The sequence below is a fragment of the Hemiscyllium ocellatum genome, chromosome 50 (genome assembly GCF_020745735.1).
Source record: "Hemiscyllium ocellatum isolate sHemOce1 chromosome 50, sHemOce1.pat.X.cur, whole genome shotgun sequence".
NCBI lineage: Eukaryota > Metazoa > Chordata > Chondrichthyes > Orectolobiformes > Hemiscylliidae > Hemiscyllium > Hemiscyllium ocellatum.
This window is the reverse complement of record NC_083450.1, coordinates 7,318,752-7,324,751: the sequence shown is the minus strand read 5'-3', so window position 1 is coordinate 7,324,751 and position 6,000 is coordinate 7,318,752. Positions and strand designations below refer to the sequence as shown.

Here is a 6,000-nt window from a genome sequence, read left to right as displayed (position 1 = left end):
ATTACCCATTAACTCTATACGTCCTGCCCACATTCATTTACCCAACATGCAACACTTCGCCTTTAGCCCAATTAAAGACCATCTGCCCATTGACCCAATTGGTCAAGAACTCTTTGTAATCTTGGATAACCATCGTCACTGCCCACTTTGTGACCAATTTTCTTACGCGTGTCCATTGTAATTTAAGTTGGCAATTGTTGGATGGAAGATTAAATCTCTGGTTGGGAAAAAAAAGGGAGAGATAGAGAGAAAATGGGTTGAGTGTGGGGGAGGGGAGATTGGAGACAGACAACAGGTTCGGTTGTAGCAAGCCAGATCAGCAAGTAGGGGAGAGAAACCAGAGGGCGTTCCCCAACGGGAACGTCAATCAGAAGGGGGTGTGACCGCTGATTGGAGGAATAGCCGCTACGTGAGGCGGACGGGACATCTGGACTGGTGGACCGTGACGTCCATCAAATGACAAGCCACGCCCACCCTCCACTTGATGGGGGACGCGGTCGGAGTCGTTCGGAATCCAGGGGGCAACACATCAATCAGACGAAACGTCACCTCCGATTGGAGAATGCGGGCGCCAAGTGGGCGGTTTCCCTATATTGCCATTGGCTATACCAGCAGTCCGTCACGATGAGAACCCGCCCCTCGCTGCACGTCAACCAGTCGTGAACTTTGGCTACGGGGGGGTGCGTGGTCACGGCACCCCCGTCTTTGATTGGAGGAAAAGCAGGCGGAGGGGGCGGGGCCCCTCTCCTGAATGGACAAGGAGGGACGTCCATCCAGCGGCGGTCACGCCCACCCCTCCAAATATGGTGTGGCGGGCAGCAAGTTTGGTTGCGAGGGTTCTTTTAAAATACGGGGGGGCGAGAGAGCGCGAGTTGGGTTGCGCCGTGAGGGGGGGCGGGGTGGAAGAAGCAGTTGAGAGCCGCCATCTTGTGGAGGGTCGCGGCGCGTGGTCACGGCACCCCCGTCTTTGATTGGAGGAAAGGCAGGCGGAGGGGGCGGGGCCCCTCTCCTGAATGGACAGGAGGGACGTCCATCCAGCGGCGGTCACGCCCACCCCTCCAAATATGGTGTGGCGGGCAGCAAGTTTGGTTGCGAGGGTTCTTTTAAAATACGGGGGGGCGAGAGAGCGCGAGTTGGGTTGCGCCGTGAGGGGGGGCGGGGTGGAAGAAGCAGTTGAGAGCCGCCATCTTGTGGAGGGTCGCGGCGCGTGGTCACGGCACCCCCGTCTTTGATTGGAGGAAAGGCAGGCGGAGGGGGCGGGACCCCTCTCCTGAATGGATAGGAGGGACGTCCATCCAGCGGCGGCCACGCCCACCCCTCCAAATATGGTGTGGCGGGCAGCAAGTTTGGTTGCGAGGGTTCTTTTAAAATACGGGGGGGCGAGAGAGCGCGAGTTGGGTTGCGCCGTGAGGGGGGCGGGGTGGAAGAAGCGGTTGAGAGCCGCCATCTTGTGGAGGGTCGCGGCGCTTCCTCAGGGACCGCTTTTTAAAAAAGATAAAACAATTACCTTCCCGACTTTTATCGCTGTCGGGGGGGGGGGGCGAGGGGCCGCTGGAACGTAAAAAGTTGGGGGGGGGTCGTCCTCGGGCTTCGGATGTGGGAGAGCGAAGCGCGTGATCGCCGCTTGTCACCCCAGGTGAGGTCCGGCGGGCCCCCGGCCGCCCCGAAAATCGAGGCCCAGGCTTCGGGCTGGGCGACTAGGCCGCGCTGGCTTTCCGACCCCCCCCCCCCCGGGGCGAGGCCTGGGACAGCGCCGTGTTCGCGCTGCGGGGAGCGATGTCGAACCCTTCTTTTTGAGGGATTTGTTCACTTTCTGCGCGTCGTTTGCTTTATATTTCCCGCTTTTAACTCTTTTTTTTGCTCCCTTTTCCTCAACCCCTCTTCGGTTTATTTTCTTTTAAAGATCCAATCCCGTTTACCGTAACTTGCCAATGTTTTCTGGTTGCCCCCCCCCCCCCCGGCCACCTGATGTAATGAGGATTTCCTATGTCAACATGTCACGCTGCAGTTGCCTCCTCCCGCCCTGCGGGGGGCGCTGGGTCTATAGGGTCTGACCTGTTGACCCCGGCGCGCTCGCTCTCTCTCTGTCAATGTCCACGAGGGGATTTCTGATGGGTGGTTAGTATCCTCCACCCGTGGAATCAGGCCATTCAGCCCGACCGGTCCGCACCGACTCTCCGAAGAGTAGCCCACCCGAACCCAACGCCCGTCGCTCTACACTTACCCCTGACCTGCACATCCCTGGGCACTATGGGACAATTTAGCATGGCCAATCCACCCTAACCTGCACATCCCTGGGCACTATGGGACAATTTAGCATGGTCAATCCACCCTAACCTGCACATCCCTGGGGCACTATGGGACAATTTAGCATGGCCAATCCACCCTAACCTGCACATCCCTGGGGCACTACAGGACAATTTAGCATGGCCAATCCACCCTAACCTGCACATCCCTGGGGCACTACGGGACAATTTAGCATGGCCAATCCACCCTAACCTGCACATCCCTGGGGCACTACGGGACAATTTAGCATAGCCAATCCACCCTAACCTGCACATCCCTGGGCACAATGGGACAATTTAGCATAGCCAATCCACCCTAACCTGCACATCCCTGGGCACTATGGGACAATTTAGCATGGCCAACCCACCCTAACCTGCACATCCCTGGGGCACTACGTAACAATTTAGCATGGCCAATCCACCCTAACCTGTACAACATTGGATTGTGGGAGGAAACCCATGCAGACACTGGGGAAAAATGCGTAAACCCCATACACACAGTTGCCCTGAGGCGGGAATCGATCATGTATCCCTGGTGCCGTGAGGCCACAATGCTAACCAGTGTGCCCCCCCCCCCCCCCCCATGGCTGTCAAGACTTCAGCTTTTTCTGATCTGGGAATCCAGGACTTGGCCCATGTGCCTGTGAATTGAATTGCTTTGTTGTCCCATCTACTCTCAACCATAAGACAGATAGGCAACCATAAGTTAGTCATTTTGACCCAGTGTCTGCTCCAGCATTCAGTCATCAGAAGCTGGAGAAGTCAATGTTTTGGGTGTAATCCTCCCTCAGGATGTGGACTTCCCCAGCTCCTGATGCTGCCTGGCTTGCTGTGTTCTTCCAGCCTCCTGCCTGTCATATTTTGGGTTCTGCAGTGTTTTGTCTCCTGCCATTCAATCACGGCCAGTAAGTTTCTCAGCCCTGTTCCCCTGCTTTCTCCCTGCAACTCTTCATCTCCTTAATACTCACAAACATGTCTACCTCGGTCTCAAATATACTCAATGATCTGACCTCCCCAGCCTGCAGTGGCAATTAAATCCATGGTTTCAGTCCTCTCTAGCTGAAGTTTCCCCTTATTTCCATTCTAAAAGGTCTTCCCTTCACTGTAAGGCTGTGCCCTTCCATTCCTAGTCTTCCCTAACAATGGAATACCTTCCCAATATCCACTCTGTCCAGGCCAATCTGTATGTTTGAGTTAGATAGCCCTCTACCTTCTATACTCATGGAATATAGACCCAGAGTCCTCAAATGTTAAGCTGTGTTCACTCTTGAGGCTACTCTCATGAACCTCCTCTGGACATGTTCCAAGGCCAGTATGTCCTTCCTGAGATATGGCTTCTGGAACTACACGTGTGGTCTGACCAAAGCCTCCAAAGTATGTTCTTGCTTTGATATTCAGATCCTCTCAAAATAAATGCCGTCCCAGCATTTGCTACCTTACCATGTCATCTTCGGTACCTAAGTACACTGTCTTTAATTACAACATCTCAGAAAACAGAAATGAAATGTGCAGCGTTGTTCCAATAGACGTCCAGGAAGAAAAGGTCTCTCGACCCATTCCACGCTGGCACCTAGCCTCCGGCCTGCACTGGGCCTCCCCTTGAGATTCCTGTCGCTGGGAAATTGCTCCAGCCTCTAGCGACTGTGTGTGGAGTTTGCACATTCTCCCTGGGTCTGTGTGGGTTTCCTCCCACGATCCGAAGATGTGCAGGTCAGGAGAATTGGCCATTATAAATTGTCCAAAGTGCATTAGTCAGCGGGAAATGGGTCTGGGTGCGTTACTCTTTGGAGGGTCGGTGGGGACTGGTTGGGCCGAAGGGCCTGTTTCCACACTGTAGGGAATATAATTGGCAACCCCTTGTTCTTGGATTAGGGCCCTCCTTTGCCCACCGTGGGGAAACTTCTCTGTCAAATCCCCAAAGAATCTTCAATGTTTCAATGAGATCTGCTTTCCTTCTAAACTCCAATGAGTTCAGGCCCTACCTACTCCATGTCTCTGGATAAGATGTTCCGTCCATACGTGGCTAACAAATCTGTTCTGGACTATCTCTGCTGCCAGTCTATCTGGATAAGGGGCCCACAGTTGTTCACAGTATTGTAGTGATCGCCTGACTCGTGTCTTGTGTAGTTTCAGCACAGTCTGCCTACCTTTATATTCCATGACCTTTGCTGCGGAGGTAAACATTTCATTTCCTACCTGATTGCTCACTGTGTCAAAATCAATTGCACCTTTTGCCCCTCGCCCCCTCCTTGTGATGAGTTTGTGTACATCTAGTGACTGACCTTGCTGCTGGAGGGAGCAATTTCTTCCCCCTCCTTCCCCTCAGTCCGAACGCCCTCATGACTATGAATGCCTTAACTCCATTTTCCCCTTAATCTTTACCAGATTCCACTTGAACCAAAGTCTCTTAACCCTGGCTCTGTTCTGATAAATCTACCTCCAGGGTCATTGTTGGGCATTGGCATCCTAAATGTCTGGGCCCAATGACCCAGGTTCAAAGATTTGTGCATGTCCATCTTCTGTCTCTACAGCATGCTCCGACCCCTGCATTCTCCTTTCAAAGCCGCACTGTTTAGATGAGCTTGCCTGTGCTCATTCTGCCTGTATTGCCCTGAGAGTCTGTCGCTGTTTGTTGTCCATTGCCTTTTGAGTCTTGTATCATCAGTAAACTTGGCAGCCCAGGCTGAAATGCAGGTTGACTTGTTTACAAGGAGTCGAGATTAAAGTGACGCTGGAAAAGCACCGTCGATCAGGCCGCATCCGCCGTTCTGATGAAGGGCTTTTGCCCGAAATGTTGATTTGTCTTTTTTCCCCCCTGCTCCTCGGATGCAGCCTGACCTGCTGTGCCTTTCCAGCACCCGCTCTAACCCACAGTACCCACCTCTGCCTGGTTTAATATAAGGAGTGATGGGCTTAGCACTAGTCACTGGAGAGCAGTGTTCCCTAAGCTGCACAGATGTGGAGGGTTTGTGCATACCATGTGAACACGTGGCTGACTGGTTCCAGAAGCCATGTCTATGTGTGGACTTTGGAGGTCAGGAGAATTTAAGATGAAGGAGTTGGAGCACAGTACTATGAAGAATCTCTCCCAGTTGAGCCAGAGGTCAACAGCAATTTCTTTCTCCCTGGGAATTGGATTTATGGAATGCATTCTAGTGACAGAGACAGAGCTGTTACATATTTTTCAAGATGGAGATAGATATTCTTAATCGTGAAGGGTGATGGAAGGAAAAGACAGGAAAATGGAATTGATGATCAGATCAGCCATGATCTCATTGGGCAGACTCAGTGGGCTGAATGGCCGTCTTCTGCTGCTTGGGTTGGTCCTGTCCTTCTCCCCCCGCCCCCCCCCCCCCGGGCTGAGGGGTGGCTTTTTTTTATTGGAGGTTTTATAACATCACCAAGGTCATGGATTGGGTGAATAGTCTCAGTCTGTTGTAGTGGTTCTGTTCACCGAGCTGGAAGTTTTTGTTGCAAACGTTTCGTCCCCTGGCTAGGAGATATCCTCAGTGCTCTGGACCCTCCTGCGAAGCGCTTCTTTGATGTTTCTTCCGGTATTTATAGTGGTCTGTCCTTGCCGCTTCCGGGTGTCAGTTTCAGCTGTCCGCTGTAGTGGTTGGTATATTGGGTCCAGGTTGATGTGTTTGTTGATGGAGTTTGTGGATGAATGCCATGCCTCTAGGAATTCCCTGGCTGTTCTCTGTCTGGCTTGCCC

General features: G+C 52.9%; 1 protein-coding gene across 2 annotated transcripts in view; it reads left to right on the top strand.

Moving 5' to 3' along the window:
• The first annotated feature begins 1,559 nt into the window (after positions 1–1,559).
• Positions 1,560–6,000, top strand: part of LOC132805595 (aryl hydrocarbon receptor nuclear translocator-like) — a 46,424-nt gene continuing 41,983 nt past the window's right edge. For both annotated transcript variants that reach the window (XM_060820729.1, XM_060820728.1), the window contains exon 1: positions 1,560–1,636. The gene's annotated coding sequence lies outside the window, so the exon portion shown is untranslated. The remainder of the gene's footprint in view (positions 1,637–6,000) is intronic.